The 17,981-nt window shown below is 36.1% G+C and overlaps 1 long non-coding RNA gene across 1 annotated transcript; it reads left to right on the forward strand.

Moving 5' to 3' along the window:
• Window positions 1–9,072: 9,072 nt before the first annotated feature.
• LOC110713832 lies at window positions 9,073–10,248 on the forward strand. The gene is made up of 2 exons (XR_002510073.1): window positions 9,073–9,710; window positions 10,066–10,248. It is a non-coding gene; the product is annotated as an uncharacterized LOC110713832 (long non-coding RNA).
• The last annotated feature ends 7,733 nt before the right edge of the window (window positions 10,249–17,981 follow it).

Genomic DNA, 17,981 nt, shown 5'->3' on the forward strand with positions numbered 1-17,981 from the left:
AGATAGTAGAGGCCGTACTAGGGCTAAGATAGTGATTCCCCTTTAAAGGGAACGTTTCTTAGTACCCTCGCTCCTGAACTTATTTCTGGTTTATGTAGACCAATTTGGGCATGGGTAAACTTATGATTCGTGCTAATTATCCCTTGAACCCTACTTGGGAAAAAGGCATGAACGAGGTTTATGAGTTTTCTTAAAACTCATTTGCGACTCCTACTTGTTTCTTACAAAAAAAGCGTGATAAGAGTATTATTTCTAATTCAAGGTCTCCCAAACAGTCAGGAATTCAAATCCTAATACACCCTAACAAGTGTAAAGCCCTAGGCTTTTAAAGGGCAATAGGCATTTAAGGAGAAAGATCCCCTACGATGGGAACACCCTCCTTACAAAGAGAAGGGCGTTTAATCAAGGATAACACATTCATTTAAGTTTTACTCTTTGATAAACAATTCGACACAGAATATAGTTTGTGATCATGGCCACTCAAGAAGAAGTTGATGAGTTGAGACAAAACATGGTTAACCTTCCTGAGATGATGAAGACTCTTGCTCTTCAAGTCAATGACCCTACCAACCAACTACAACTTGAGCGCATGTAAAGAGCCTTAAAAAAATTTCCAATGACTACAAGCTCAAGGGAATAAGCTCACAAGGGGTTTTAGTGGACAAGGAACTTTTTTTGTAGAAGTTCAATGCCAATGAAATCCCTAAATTCAAGCCAATTGATAACCCATACTTTGACTTGAGGGCTTTTGAGACTATAATAAGTATCAAGGTAGCTAACAAGAAGATCTTTCCTTCACTTTTCTCACTATCACCTGAAACTGTTTGTCAACATGGTTTTTCACTCTAGAGAAGGAAAAGACTTCTTCTTGGAAAGCTGTAGGCACCGAAATGTGTCTCCCCAAACAAACCCAGTGATGAATATCTTTCACGTCATTGATTATCGAACGAAGTGAAAGTGTGAAAAGTCTAGTGATGTGTTTGTAATAAAATATATCTCTTTCTATTTTTGAAAATATTTCTTCTTACACTCTATTTATAAAAATAGCCAGTCCAATTAAGTTTGGTCCATGATAAGGGTCCAATAATAATGTATTTGGAATGGGCTCAAAAAGAGCTTTCCAACGATATATTATAAGCTCAATTTCGATGAATAATGAGGAAGTTATGGCCTAAATTCAATTTGGCCCGAAATGAATTTTATATATGGCCCAATGATCTAGAGGAGGGCCTATGAATTATTATTCCTAAAGTTATTAGGATTGATTTTAATCTTCTAGAATAATCTAGAAGGTTCTTTTAAATTCTAAATGAGATTACGATTGATAATTATATTTTAAAGAGTTTTATTTTGAATAAAATAAGTGATTTATCACAAACCTGATTTTAATTTGATTAACGCGGAATTAGCTGCTTAATCTTATTAAGAAGAGGATCTCGTGTACAAAGCGCGTTCTATTCCTGACTTAGCGCAAGACGACAAGTCTGTCGCCTGGCGCTAATAGCTGTCGCCTGGCGCTAAGCTTGTCCTCTGGCGCTAACTCTAGTCATTGGCGGTAAGAGGTATTTTATTTCAAATAGGACTTGATTTGTTTCCGGACTATTTTTTCTATAAAAAGTGGTCGTATCTCCTTGTTTTCATTCATTCACAACCATCATCTTTCTCTATTATCTCTTTCTAAAGCTAGAAGTTTTCTCTCTTCATTCTTTTTCTAAACCTTCCTTCTCACAAAATTGCACATACATTATGTTGGATTTGTACCTTCATCCCCAAATATCGAGTCATGGTTCTAGAGCACTACGGAGTTAGCGATCTCATGGATTGTAAAGGGGTGTAACCTTCATCCTGTGAACAGTTTACAAGTTCCTAAAACTTGTTGGCGACTCTTTTACTCTAGCTCCCTTCCCTTTGGAAGCCACAATGCTTAAGTGTATGATCACAGTGGGGCTCAAGTTTGGGATGCTTGAAATATTCCCAAAGTTTTTGGGCGACTCCACTAGGGAGGATTTCTATTTTAATTCCTTAAATATATTTTGGCAATAATTTAGAATGAGTGGATGAAACTCGAAAAGTTCTATGTATTTCATGTGCGTAATTTTGATTAACATTATTAGCATATGCATAAAAAGATCCGCATTGGAATGATAATCCGTAATGCGTAAAAAACATAGGATTTTAAACGTAGGAAATTAGGGAAATATCTTTCACAACTAAAATCGAAATAACGTTGCGAAGAACTAGAAAATTCAAGAAAAGAAAGCTGTCAAGGCATGTTAGAATAAGCGCTGAGAAAACAGCACCATCGCCAAGCAATAACTCTGTCACCTAGCTACAGTAATTGTCTTCTGGCGACAATGCTATCGTCTGGCAACAGGCACTGTTGTCTCGCGCCAAATTCTTCCAATACTGAGCCAGAAATCTATTTTCTATTTTCGACTAGTTTTTAGTATTGTTTGCTCGGTTTTACTTCCTAATTGAGTTTTTTTCCTTTTTTCTAAAACCCATATGTGCTCTACATATGGAAATAACCCTCTGGGAATTCACGCTCCATCTACCCAATCGAACGCTCCTGGCAACGAAGGGTACATCCGAGCTGGTGGAATTCACCAAACCGTGGAAGCGAGTTTAACTCGTGGGGTCCCATCCACTCACGCCAACCCTTTCAAAGGTAAGGCTTCCGCGCGGTGCATCTAGACCCATAATAATGGACTCTCTTTGACTAACCCATATCCTGAGCTTTAGAGAACTAGAGCCACGGTTAGGTTGCAAACGCATTGTATCATACTGTGACTATTTGACTATTTGTGCATTATTTGCTTGTGCAAAACCTATACGTGTTTCCACTAATCGTTTGTTTTACTTGTGAATAAGTCTAAATGAACTAATTAATGACTAAAGGACTTTGCTAAATTAAGTAATTAATTAATATAAATGATTAAAGTCTAAATAAATTGATCAAACTTGACTTAGTACGACTTCAGGCTTGTCCCTTTAGAGTAAAATACTGGAAACACTCCCAGAACAATGTTCCAGAAATGGCGCAAAAGTTTGGGCTGTAGTGGCTGTAGTGCCACACGCTAGTGATTAGCGCAAGGAGACAATGTTGTCGTCTAGCGGTGGCCCTTAGCGTTTGGCAACAATCCTAATGCTCCAGCGACAGTCCAAGTTTTTGCTCGAGTCTTCGCGACGAGTCTAATTAATTAGTTTTCTTAATCGGTAATCAGTTTATTAATGACAATGGTCATGTTATTAATTAAGTCTAGGAACATGGTCCCATGGTGTCACACAAGAGTCAAAGCATGTTACTCACACTCTCTATTAAAGCACACACCCAATATGTTTGTCACACTCTGACCATGTCTAGAGAGTCTTGTATGCGCGTGTTTTCTGTCATTTTTTTAGTGGGGTAAGTCGGATATAATTCTCCAATTAAACCATACTTTTTTGAACCCTTACTTGATTCATAAAAATATACACCCTATTTTTGCTTTTTTGTTTTTTTAAAACCAATAAATCAAAGTCAATTTGAGTCAAGTCATTAAAATATGTAAATGGTTTAATTTATAGCGCTTGGTCAAGAAAGGAAGGGAGATTAATCAAGGACAACACCTTCGTTCAAGTACTACTTTTTTACAAACCAATTAGTCGGAAAAGAAAAGCTAAGAGTATAATGGCAACTCAAGAAGAAGTCAATGAACTTAGGAAGGACGTGGCCAACATAACTGAGTTGATGAAGACTATGGCCCTTCAAATCAATGACCCTTTAAAGCAACAAAAAATGGAGCTCATGCAATAAAGCTTGAGCAAACTCTCCAATGACTATAGATTCCAAGGCATTAGCTCACAAGGGGTCTCAGTGGACAAGGAGCTTCTTCCGCAGAAGTTCAATGCCAATGACATTACTAGGTTCAAGGCAACAGACAATCCTTATTTCCACCTAAGGGCTTTCGAGACCATAATGAATATTAAGGGGATTTATAGGAAAGTCTTCCATTCATTTTTTTTTTTTTTTTGTATCTCTTGAAACTATTTATCAATAATGGTTCTTTTCCCTTGACAAAGAGAAAACCTCTACTTGGGATTCTATTATAAACGCTTTCATTGATAGATACAACTGTAATGTTCAAGTTGAAACTAATCATAGGGAGCTTGAGATAATTTAACAAAAAGAGAATGAAGGTTTTAAATCTTTCTTTAATAAGTGGAGGGAAACTTCCGCTAAGATGATTATGGTACCTACTGAAAAAGAGTCTATGAGGAAAGAAGAGCAACTTGAATACTTTCAAGAATCTCCAGGAAAAGTATTCCAATCATCTAAAGTACCAAAGCAACTTGAATACTTTCAAGGTCGTCTATGAAATTGGAATTAATATTGAAGACGACCTTGCAAAGCAAAAAGCTATTAACAATAACTCCAATACTGGCTGGAATGGAAAGAAGAGCAACAATCCTTCTTCTTCTAAAACCACCCACTTGAATATTGTTAGCACCTTTAATCTGAATGAAGTCCTCGCCATGAATAATCAAGGACAAAAGAAACTATTTAGGAGAAACTTTACTCCTATTGGTATAAGTTATGACACTGCATATGACCGTCTTCATGCTAAAGGTCTTATAGCTCCTATTGGACCATTTGGGGATCCACCAGTCGAAAGGAAAATAGCTAATTGGAGTCCCAATACACACTGCAAATACCATCAAGGTAAGGGCCATCTTAGTGAGAATTGCTAGAAGCTAAAGGAAGAACTCCTAATGCCTCGTGCAAGCAAGAAGCCAAGTATCAACAGTGCACCACTTTCTGAATCCTTGGCTATGATAAGGAAAATTATTTTGACCCCTCATCTCTAATCAAATAGTCGAAGAAATTCATGCCATTGAAGAAGAAGAGGAATCTTTTTCAATGCCATGAGTGATTGGGCCCCAAATCAACAACCTCCCACTAGAGAAGACGTTTTGATCTTCATAGATATAATGGGGAAAACAATAGACATGTGTAGAAAAGTTCTTGAACACACAAAGTTAGAACAAATTAAGCATGTCAATAAAGAGGTGACACCTACAGAGACTACGAAGAAGAAGCCATTTTCTCTTAAGTAGTTGAAACACCCAAAAGGAGCAATAAATCCTATACTCTAATTGGGACCACATATGCAAATTGGAGGGAATATTTCAAGCATTACCCCAAATGTGATCCCCACTGTGTTCACACACTTAAGCATGGTGGCGTCCAAAGGAAAGAAGATACAGCACAAGAGTCGCCAACAAGTTTTAGGAAATTGTAAACCGTTCACAGGGTGAAGGTTACGCCCCTTAACGATCTAAGAGATCGTTAACTCCAATAGGTCTGGAACCAAGACTGGAAGTTCGGGGAAGAAGGTACAAATCCAATCTAAAAGAGAAAGAACCTGCACTAATAATAGGCCTCTACTTTATTCTTCTCGTATTCTGTGCGCTTTTTGACTAACATGCAATTATTAGGTTAACCCTAAACCTGTTTAATCTATGTTGGTTAAATATTAATGCACAAAAAAGACTATTATTGGCGATCACTTGAATTATAATCAAATTAACCCTAAATAAGATTATTAATTATCTTATTAAGCGTGATTACAAGTACCAATTCCCTTTAAACAAGCATAAAAACAATCATAATAACAATCATAATAGTGAAAGGCGTGATCAAGCAATATAAATAATATATCAAGCAACATAATAATCATCATAACAATTATAAAAATAATAATCATAATAACAATCATAATCATCATAATAACAATAATATTCATAATTAAAATAATCATGTTAAAGCATAATAATAGCAAGATCCTAGACATGATACTAACAAGATTAATAACAAACCCTATCATGTCACTAAGCAATAAAAATCAAAGCTTTATCCTTAACATGATACTAACATGCTATTAGGAAAGACAATAAAAGGCATCATAGAAATCATAATTGACATTATATTCTTTACAATAAACATGATACTAGGAACTTATTATTGTCACGCTAAACATCATACTAAGAAAAGCATCCTAACATGATACTAGGAATCAAAATAACAACCTAGACATGATTTCTATATCATAATATCAATTAAAACAATTAAAGCACTTACTTGGATGTCTCATATCTCTTTCTAATAACAAAATACACGCGTTAGTAACTTTAAGGAAAATAATAAAACAATTATATTAAATAATTTAAATAGAGAATTGGGGCCAAACCCTCAGAAATATCAAACCTTTCACGTCTAGGGCGAAGGCAACTTCGAACTTGGCTAGGTGTGTATAGTGCTAATGTATGAGGAATTGTAAAAGGGTTGGTTTAGAAAGAGAGAGAGAAAGAATCAATAAATTCTTGATGAGAGTTGATGATTGAAAAAGGGGAGATATGACCTGTATTTATAGAGAAAAAAGAGGGTCGAAGAATAAGAAAAGAATCCAAATTTGAATCGAAAAAAAAACTCGATTGACATCAGTTTTTGTGGATTTTGTTTTTATCATATCTTTTGATAAAAAAGTCCAAATAAGTCATATAATATGTAGTTAGAAATCTCTTGAGTTATACTTTCCAATCCAATTAGAATCGGATTAAAATCTTTTGTAGATAAAAAGATATGGCCTAAATAGTGGAAGGGTGTCAGTTTTGGATAGAGTTTCATATCTCATTCATATTTTTTCGTTATAACACGGATTTAATATTATAATATATCATTGGAAAGGTAATTTCAAGATCTATCCAACCATATAAAATTTTGATAAATATTATGAGGCAAGAAAATAAAATCTGAACATATTCCACTTCGTACAAAACAAGGATTCTCAAAAGTAGTAGTTTTATTCAATTTTAAACTCTTTGAAACATAATGATCAATCCTAACACCTTTAGGATTTAAGAGAACCTTCTAGAGTATTTTAGAAGACTATAATCAATCCTAATATCATTAGGAATGATAATTAATAATAGGCCCTCTTCTAGATTATTGGGCCGTATGTAAGAACCAAACCGGGCCCAGTTTAATATTTTGGCCATAACTTCCTCATTATTCATCGGAATTGGGCTTATAATATATCGTTAGAAAGGTCTTTTCAAACCCCATCCAACTATAATATTATTGGACCCATATAATGGATCATACTAAACTAGAATTCACGTTTTTTCATAAATAGGGTTAGAAAATAAATATTTTCAAAAATAGAAAGAAAAGATATTTTAATAAAAACATCCTCATCACCAGACTTTTCACACTTGCTTCATTCGATAATCAAATGACATGAAAGGTATTCATCAATGGGTTTGTTTTTGGGGAGACACATTTGGGTGTCTACAGAAGCCCCCACTTTAACTAAGTTTGGAAAAACGCAAGTTTCGAAAACAAAAGTCAAAGTATCGATAGGGACGGAGAATGATTTAGAACGTTATGCGATCCTAAATCATTCTTGTAACGCCGATACGTGAAAACTAACGTTAGTTAAAACAGATAAAAGAGTTAAGAAACGCGTATCTTGCATTTGCCGTTGTGACAACCGTCGAGCACACGTCTCTAGAGTAACCTTTTTTTATTTTAATGTTTTATTATTTATTTTTGGCCTAAACTTGTAATTTATTTTAGCCCAAATAATAATAAAATCAGAAAATGGCCCGAAATTATCCATCGGCACTTAAAATGCTGAACGAAATTAGGGTTAAAAATGAATTTAGACGGAAAAGCGGACTGAAAACTCCCATGTCACGACAGCAGTCCACCGTGTAACGGAAATTTTCCCGCCTGACGGTGGGGTTCCCTGTGACATGGGACACGTGCTGTGACACGGGGGTTTCCGTGTCCTTTCCGCGTAAACCCTTAACGCATTTTCTCCCCCCGTTCACTAAATATTTCCCGCGTCACACAAAAGTGCACCGTGATACGGGAATGTTTCCCGTCTGACGGTGGGATTTCTCGTGTCACGGTACACTTTGTCATGTCGCGGTATACTTTTTTAGGGTTTTTATCATTTTAGGGTTCACTACACCAAAAACTAGAATAAGAAACGCAAGATAGAGAACAATTAATTTAAATAGGCGATCTCTAGGATTTTATACAACGCCTATCTAAGTTAACCATTCTATTTGATTTTTTTTATTATTTTAATTTGTGACTTTACTATATAGAACGTCTTTTCTAATTAACCGTTCTATTTGATTTTAACATATATTTAAAAAAAAATAAAAAGTAAAACCCTATTCTCTGTGGGCCGGTTTGAATGCCCATCATATTTCCTCTTAGAGCATGAATATTGGAGAGGATGGTTTTATTCTCTCTTTCATTCTCTCTCCTTACCCTATTTTGACACCTCATACTCTCTTTCATCCACCTCATTTTCCACTATCTCTTTCCTCTCTTCCATCCTCTTCCATTTATTTTTCCCACATCAAAGGGTATCCTCTCAATATATTTTATATATAAATATGGCCCCACCTTATTATTATTGATTATTTGTTATTGATTTCATTAATGATAAAATCTAATAATAATAATAATAACATTAATAATAATAATAATAATAATAATAATAATAATAATAATAATAATTAGTATTCCATAATTAGCATACATAATAAAAATTACCATACTTTACCAACATTTTGATACAATAACACTTGGAGTTAGGAATAAAAACACTAATTGATACACTAAAGTACAACAAATACAAGAAATTAAAGACAAATAACTAAATATCCTCATTTTTCCTTACCGATTACTAGTATGCCCAAATCTTGCCCACAAATGTTCTACCAAATCTTGTTTATGTGACATATGAGTTTGTTTATCGTGGAGATTTTCTGGTGTAGCCATTAATGTGGTTAGATTAGGATTTTGGTAGCGCGGGGCTACGGTGAAAGTCGTTCCTCTTCGATTTGAAGTTCCTGCTAAATACTCGGGTTGTTCAGTAGCAAACTCATTAGGATCCCAATAATTAAGATAACTTTCGCGCTCATCTTCCACGATCATATTGTGCATGATAATACACGCCATAACAAAACGTTATAAGATTTTTGTGCTAGTAAAATCATGTAACAAATATAACAAATCAGTGGCTGCCACTTGTCAAGCAATGGAAGGTTGGTTAAAATATATTGTCGTTGCTTGTCTTCGCCACTTTGTTGTTATGTCAGAAGATTAATTTTTTTCCTTTTTTTTAATTTAACAAAACGTCACCGTTTGCATTGTATTTTTGCTTGAAACGCTGTTTTTAGTCATCCTCTTGGAACGGTAGACGAGGTTCACTTTCCTTCAACAGAAGAGGATTCATGAGCATCCTCCTCCCCTCAAGGATCCTCAATAATTCCCAGCATCAAAGAGGATATGTCCACCTAAGCAAAAACCACCTTCAAGAGGATAGATATCCTCTCCAATATTCATGCTCTTAACTCCCAATAGCCGTTTATGGCTTCTTCTTTCTCTTCAAAAATTTCCTCTTTCTCTTTCTCTCTCCCTCTCTCCTACTCAGATTTGGTTTAAAGCTTCTCCATTGCTCTAACCCTAACTCCAATAAACACTACCTCCTCTCCATCACCTTCTCTACTTGCAAATCATCCATCTCGTTCTCAGTCAAAACAACCTTAATTTGGAGCTTCAACAATGGCAAGACAACAAGCAACTAAGACAACTCATCGAATTCTCTCTCCCCTGACAACTATGGCTCCTAATTTTCGTCAAGCAAGTAAACTTCTTTCTCCTCTCTTTAATTTCATATGAGCATTGATTTCTTTGTAATTAGATCTGTTTTTATTTTTTGGTTTTCATTTTGTTGACAGTTCATCCGATCGATGATTAATGTGAGATTTTATTAATTAAATTTATGATTTTTTGTGTTTGTGATGATTAGTTTTGAAATGATGGTGAAGATCTACAGTTTTGTGTTTAGTTGTTTTGTTTTATTGCCGGCAAACGTATTATTCAATACATTATTGTTAAGCATGTTTTATTTTTACTGTCAATGTCTATTGTATAAATATCTACTTTTAACTTTATTTTGTGTTTTATAATTTTTTTTTATTTTTTGTTTTTTTCAACAGATTAATCGGATATAAAGGAGAACAAATTCTTAAAGATCATGGATTCATTTTCAAGTATATCATGTTCTTCGTTTTTGCATTTGAATTATATCAAAAGTACTTAAGATGTAACTAATTAAATACAAAGTGGATTTTAAAGTTTGTTTTGATTTGGTATTCCGTATTTTACTTTGACAATTTCAATATTTATTGATTGATGGTAGAATTTTTTTTTAAGGCATTGATGATGTAGATTAGTAGATATTCAACCACTGAAATTCGGGCAAAATTAAATATTATGATTTTGGTTAATTTTGTTATTTTTAAATTTATATTATAAAGGATCATGAGTTTATTTTATACAAGAACTGTAAAAATTTTCTTATGGGATATATATGTAGAAGATATAGGAAATTTTTGTCAAAAAATAATACAGGAATACAATAAATAATACAGGTATACAAGAAAATACGGGAATAATACTGTAGCAAGAAAATATAATATATGGCTGAATTTTTTTTTTTTATTATTAAAAATACATTAGAGAACTGTTATCTTACTTGACAGTTCTCTATTGTAATGCAATATAGAACGATTAGGTAGCCTAAACCGTTCTTTTTTCCTTCCTTAGTTCACATTTTAAAGAAGGGAAAAGAGAACGGTTGTGACTAACAACTGTTCTCTATTTGTTAGTATATAAAACGCCTTAAAGACCCGTTCGCTATACTTTATAGATCGCTTAGCAGAAGAACGCCTTACACCTCTAAGACTTTTTTGTAGTAATGTGTCCATACTTTACTCGTGGTTCTGTCCTTAAGCCAAGGCGTGAATGGTAGAACTGTTTGAGGGTTTGGCCCCAAATCAACTCTACTTAATTTAATTTAATTATTGTTTCCTTGAAGTTACTAACTCGTTTATTATTTTGTAGTTGCAAGCAAACAGAATCAAATGAAGAATTATGTTCCTTTTATTTCTTTTATTTTTCTAACGATTTTATATTGTTGGAATTATTGTTGAATTGCTTCCAATATTAATGGTAATTCTATTATTATTTATTGATCACCATATTGCATGTTTAAAGGGAATATGTAATTGAAAATCACGCTTAATAAGATAATTTGGACAACCGGTTTAGGTTCCTTTTTAATTTTGTTGTGTTAATCAAGTGATCACAATATTTTAGAATAATATGTTGCATTACTATTCAACCAATTTAGCATAATAATAGTTAGGAGCAAATTGAATATTTTGTTTGTATGCCTTTGAGATTGCAGGATTCACTTTTCACTATAAGAATCGAGTAGAGGCCAATACGGGCGAATGTGACTCCATGACTCACTTCGTACCATCATCCCCGATCCTCCTTTCGTGGTTCCGAACCATATAAAGTTAGTAATCTCATGGATTATGAATGGAGTGTAACCTTCACGGGTCAATCGTTGTTGCCTTCGTTGTCCCTTTATCATGGTTGCCTTTTATGATCCATGAACGGTTTACAAGTTCCTTTAAAACTTGTTGGCGGCTCCCTACTTTTCTTGTCCCTAATCATATTGTGTCAATTCCCACTTCCTATGAGTGTCAAGCATATTCACACATGCTTTAACGTAAGCGCACTTCAAACGACGCCTACAATTTGGCGACTCCACTGGGGAGGATTCTTGGTTATTTATCGATTTGAGTGATCAGTATTTAATTAAGATGAGTGGATGAGACTTGAAAGATTCTTGAAAAATATTCCTGTGATTAATTTTGCATTTTTGCATAAGCATAGACGTTTTAACGTCGCATTTAGGTCTGTCCCGTAGGAAAAATTGAATAATTTGATTGCGTACGAAGGAAAGTAGGGCACCAGTAAGATTTTCTGACTACCGTGCCACGGCAAAATCTGCCGTGTCACGGTGCAGTACACCGTTTGACGGTGTGCAGTACCGAGGTACGAGAATCTCTGCCGTTTCACGGCAGTCCTAAAATCAGTCCGGCGGTTTTTTTATCTTCTCACAGTCAACTTCCTTCGATTTTTCTGAAAACACGTGTGTGTTCTACATGCGTCTTAGCCCCAGGGGATTTAAGCTCTATCAACCCAAAAACGCTCATGGCAATAAGGGTTCATTCGAGTTATTAAATCCACCCAAACCATGGAGTCGAGTTTGATTTCATCACGAACTCGCGGAGCCGCCCGTTGGAATACACCCTCAAGGGAGGCTGCCTTGCTAACGCATCCAAACTCTTAACCATGGTACCCTTTTGACACCCAAAGCTTGACCAATAGTTGAACATAGATCTTGACCCTAGGTTGCGAACTTTTTTTACATCATAGTGACTAAATGCTACATGGTTTGTTTGGTACTAACCCTCATGTGTTTACTCTTTTTGTTTAACCCATGACCGAAGGTTTTTAATTCCACAAAGTAATTAGTACGGACTTAAAATCAACTAAAATCTGGAAAAACTCACAAAAAAGACCTGGAACTGAGCACCGTGTCACGGCAAGTCCCGCCGCGCCACGGTGAATAGTGCCGTGACACGTCTCTTTCTACCGTCTGACGGTAGACTGCACCGTGTCACGACAGTCAGCACCGTGACACGGTTCCCATGAAAAGTGGCCCATCAGTCTTTTTTTTGGTTTTTGTGCGTACGTATGTGGTTTATGTGTCGAGTTTGGTGTCATGTCTAGTTATACGGTCATAACACGCGTCCATAACCTCACTTAATCACTCACATGTCGTGTTCACAAACTTTTTTCGTTAGTCGTGCACCATTTCATGTCCGTATTTTAGGGTAGTCTTTTTTTTGTGTCTTTTTTATCGGATAAGTCGGATGGTATCCTCCCATATATTTTATTTTTTTAAACAAAAAATAAATAGAATTTCAAAATTCAAATTTTTTATTTTTTTATTTTTTTATTTTTTCCGGATGGGTTAAGGTTAAGTTTGGTCATTAAAGGTGTGTTTGTTTCGGTGTCACAGCACTTGGTCAAGAAGCAGGGGTAGATTGTTACGGTTCGAGTCAATACCTCAACAACCTCTTATACCAAAGAGGCGTACAAGGAAACCACCACAATCATCTCCACAAGATCCATTTCCAGTCTACTTTCAACCAATAACTACTAAGGAAGATATCGAGAACATCAACAGGACAATTGAAATGTTGTCTAACATGATGCAAACACTCACCACTAGAGTCAACACGATAGAGCGAGAAAATCAGAACAATGTCGTTGCCGCTGCAATGGACAAGATTAAGGAACAGATGAGTAAGATTTCTGAAGAATTCACTTATCTGGAGCAACCTGTCGCCTCTTCGTCCATAAGGGACAAGCTTCCTGAGAAGTTTTCCACTGCTAACATTCCCAAGTTCAAGCCTACTGATAATCCGCTTTTCCATTTGAAGGCTTTTTCTACAATCATGGCTCTTAAGGGAGTAGATGTGACACTCTTCCCTACGGTGTTCCCTCTTTCCTTAGAGCACGCCTGTCAACAACGGTTCTACTCTTTGGAATCCAAACATGTTGCGACCTAGGAGGATGTTGCTGAAAGTTTCATGAATCGTTACAAGTGTAACATTCAGGCCAAGACTTTTGAACGTGAACTCTCCATTATCAAACAGAAAGAGAATGAAGGCTTCACCACTTACTTAAGCAGGTGGAGGGAGAAAGTCGGTACCCTCCACAAAAATGACGAAAATTTTTGCTTTTTTGCATTTTCGAGTCGCACGATCATAATACAATGCACACACGGGTCATGAGTCTAACACATGTGTCAAACACTTTGAGTCGAGTCAATCACAGCGAGTCAAGTTTATACCTTGAGCCGTGTAAAGTCAATGAGTCAAGTAATGCTAAACCTTAGGTCAACCCTAAAATAATTACAGAAATTAGCAAAGTCCTATAGTAAAAAATGAATACAGGTGCAGCAGAATAGGGAAGACCCTACTCCAGCGCCAAATGAAAACATCTAGCGTCTAGCAACAGTTTTTAGCGCCTGGCGCTAGATTCCAGCATCTGGCAACAGAGCCAAATCGCAGCGCCAGAAGCAATTTCAGCAGTGACAGAACGCTCAACCAGTCAGAGCAGTTATTTCAACCTCTTTCAGAAAATTTTGGGTTCCTTGGTACGCTAGTTAGCCCCTATAAGCAAGTTGGCATGATTAAGTAGTCGGCTTGATTATAATCGCAATAAGTGATCGACCTGACGAAAGATTGGCTCATCGCAGAGACACCGACATACTAGTTCATAAACAGCAGAGGAACCAACATAATGGTTCACAAGCAGTAAACTGCCGACGTACTGGCATAGCGGAAGCAAAGTTCAAGCGAGCTTTAGAGATCGACAAGCGTTGGTCTTTGGAAATTTTTCTTCGGAATATTATCGCAATAAACATTCAAGCTCTTTTGTTCAGAGACGTGTGGACAATCCTTTCAAGCTCTTTTGTTCAGAGACGCGTGGACAATCCTTTCAAGCTCTTTTGTTCAGAGACGCGTGGACAATCCTTTCAAGCTCTATTGTTCAGAGACTCGTGGACATATTAAAAAAAGAAGCTCTTTGTTCAGATACGCGTGAACATATCCAAAAGAAGAAGCTCTTTGTTCAGAGACGAATGAACATCGAAACAGCAAGATGGCGTTCCCTAGATTATGGAGAGTTGTCACAAACAGCTGAAGGTGATTTCAAGCAAAGTTGTCTTCGATCATGTTCCCTTAGACGTGGAAGATGGTCACAAAGCGGAAGAAGGTCGTTTCACGAGAAGAAATCTTCATTATTGGAAGCAGTTACAAGCGTAGCGGTTTTCAAGTAGGATGACATTCTCTTGGCAGGAGGTCATCAAAACAGTAAAGCAGCAGCAAATCGGTTACTCTTCAGAGACGTGTGCTCGACGGTGCAAGATACGCGTTTCTTAACTCTCTTATCTGTTAAACTAACGCTAGTTTGCATGTATCGGCGTTACAAGAGTGATTTAGGATCGCAGAACGTTTTGAATCATTCTCCGTCCCTATCGATACTTTGACTTTTGTTTTCTAAACTCGCGTTTCTCCAAACTTAGTCAAAGTGGGGGCTTCTGTAAACACCCATTTGTGTCTCCCCAAAACCAAAACCAGTGATGAGTACCTTTCACATCGAATCATAATCGAATGAAGTAAAAGTGTGGAAAGTTTAGTATTGCGGAAAGTTTTAATTTCTTTTCTCTTCTCTCCGTTTTTGAAAACCTATTTTAAGAAAACAGCCAATCCAGTTTGGTTGGTCCATGATATGGGTTCAATAGTAGGGTAGTTGGAAAGGGTTTGAAAAGAGCTTTCCAACGATATATTATAAGCCCAATTCCGATGAATATTGAAGAAGTTATGGCCAAATTACTGAACTGGGCCCGGTTTGAGCCTTATATGCGGCCCAATGATCTAGAGGAGGGCCTAATATGGATTTATCATTCCTAATTCCATTAGGAATGGTTTTAGTCTTCAAGATTCTTCTAGAAGGTTCTTTTCATTCCTAATTCAATTAGCATTGATAAATTGACTTTTGTTGACTTTTTAGAGTTTTAATTAAGATCAAAGAGCGTTTTTGAGGAAAATACGATTTTATCCTCCTGTACGACAATTTCTATCTGATTTTAAGAAAACGCGTGAATTTCTGATTCAGCGCCAAACGCCAGCTGTAGCGCCTGACGCTACGCTTGGCGCCTGGCGCTAGCCTTAGCGTCTGGTGCTAAGGTCAACGTTAGGCGCTAACTTGGCTTTTCACGTCAGAACTCTGTTTTTTATGTTTTATCTTTTTGGCTGATTTTTTCTATAAATAACGTTGTAAAAACTTCGTTTTCATTGATCATTTATCATCAATACTCACCAACTCTCATCAAGATTTTCTTGACTACTCTCTCTCTCTCTCTTTTCTAAACTAGCCTTCTCTCAAATAAAAAAATTCCGCATTCATTAGATATAGATACACCTAGCCATATTCGAAGTTTCCTTCGCTCTAGACGTAAAAGGTTTAATTTCTGAGGGTTTGGTCCCAAATCTATCTTTCAATTATTTAATTTAATTGTTTTGTTTATTATTTTTCTTGAAGTTACTAACGTGTGTATTTTGTTATTAGAAAGAGGTACGAGGCATCAAAGTAAGTATTTTAATGGTAGGAATCATGTTTAGGTTGTTATTATGATATTCCTAGTATCATGTTAGGATGCTTGATGTTTTGAATGGCAACAATGATTCCTAGTATTATGTTTAGGGAAAAGGTTAAAATATCAAATGTGCTTATTATGATTCCTGCGATGCTTCCTATGTTCTTTCCTAATATTTATGTTAGTATCATGTTAGGGCTATATATTTGATTTTTAATGTTTAGTGACATGCTAGGGTTTGTTATTAATCTTGTTAGTATCATGCCTAGGGTCTTGCTATTATTATTATTATGCTTTAACATGATTATTATGATTATGATTATTATAATTGTTATTATGATGATTATTGTTTTAATTATTATTATGATGATTATTATTATGTTGCTTGATGCTTATTTATTTTTATTGCTTGGTCACACCTTTTATGCATGTTTAAAGGGAATGTGTACTTGTAATAACGCTTAATAAGATAATTAATAATCTTATTTAGGGTTAATTTGATTATAATTCAAGTGATCGCCAATAATATATTTATTTGTGCATTAATATTCAACCAACATAGATAAACAGGTTTAGGGTTAATCCTATTGATTGTATGTTAGTCAGAAAGCGCACATGAATACGATCAGAATAAAGTAGAGGCCTATTATTAGGGCAAGTTCAATCTCTTTTAGGTTGGATTTGTACCTTCATCCCCGAACCCTATTTGGTTCAAGACCTTGTGGAGTTGACAATCTCTTGGATCGTTAAGGGGTGTAACCTTCACCTCATGAACGGTTTACAGGTTCCTAAAAAACTTTTGGCGACTGTTTTGCTCTATCTTCTTTCCCTTTGGACGCCACCGTACTTTAGTGTATGACCACAGTGGGGTTCAAGCTAGGGGATTAACGCTTGAAATATTCCCTACAAATATGTGAACCTATATTCAAAAAGCTTAAGGAAAATGTCCCAGTCACATGGGATGACGATTGCCAAAAAGCTTTCGACAAAATCAAAGAGTACCTGGCAAACCCACCCGTTCTAGCGCCAGCAAAACCTGACTTTCCTCTTTGACTCTACCTTACGGTCACAAGAGAAACGATGGGGCCAATGCTAGCACAAGAGATCGAAAGCAAGGAGAATGCAATTTACTACTTGAGCAAGAAGCTTCAAGGATACGAGACACGATACACACCACTTGAAAATTTGTGTCTCGCACTTGTGTGGGCCACACAGAAACTAAGACATTACATGCTCACTCATACAGTGCATGTCGTGTCCAAGATGGATCCTCCTAAATACTTGTTCGAAAAAGCAACACTCAATGGAAGATTATCAAGGTGAATAGTCTATCTTGCTCAGCTTGACTTGAAATTTGTACCACAAAAAGCCATCAAAGGTTCTGCAGTTTCTGACTTCTTAAGAGACATTCCGCTAGAAGAAGTTGAGAAAGAAGAAGATGAATACGATTTCCCTAACGAAGATTTACTCATGACCGAAGATGATAGCTGGACGCTCTATTTCGATGGAGCTTCAAACGAAAAAGGTTGTGGTGTAGGAGTCTTGCTTGTATCACCCAATGAAGAGCATATCCCAATTTCCATGAAGCTCGACTTTGATGTCATTAACAATGCCGCAGAATATGAAGCATGTATTTTGGGATTAGAAACAGTTGTTGCCTTGGGAATTAAGAAGCTCAGAATCTACGGTGATTCTTCACTAATCATTAACCACATCTCTAAGAGATGGAAGGTGAGGAGTGAAAGTCTCGCTACGTATCAAACTCATCTGGAAACTCTCATGGAGCAACTAGATGAAGTGGAATATACGTACTTGCCTAGAGAA

The sequence above is a fragment of the Chenopodium quinoa genome, unplaced genomic scaffold (genome assembly GCF_001683475.1).
Source record: "Chenopodium quinoa cultivar QQ74 unplaced genomic scaffold, ASM168347v1, whole genome shotgun sequence".
In the NCBI taxonomy this organism is placed as follows: Eukaryota; Viridiplantae; Streptophyta; class Magnoliopsida; order Caryophyllales; family Amaranthaceae; genus Chenopodium; species Chenopodium quinoa.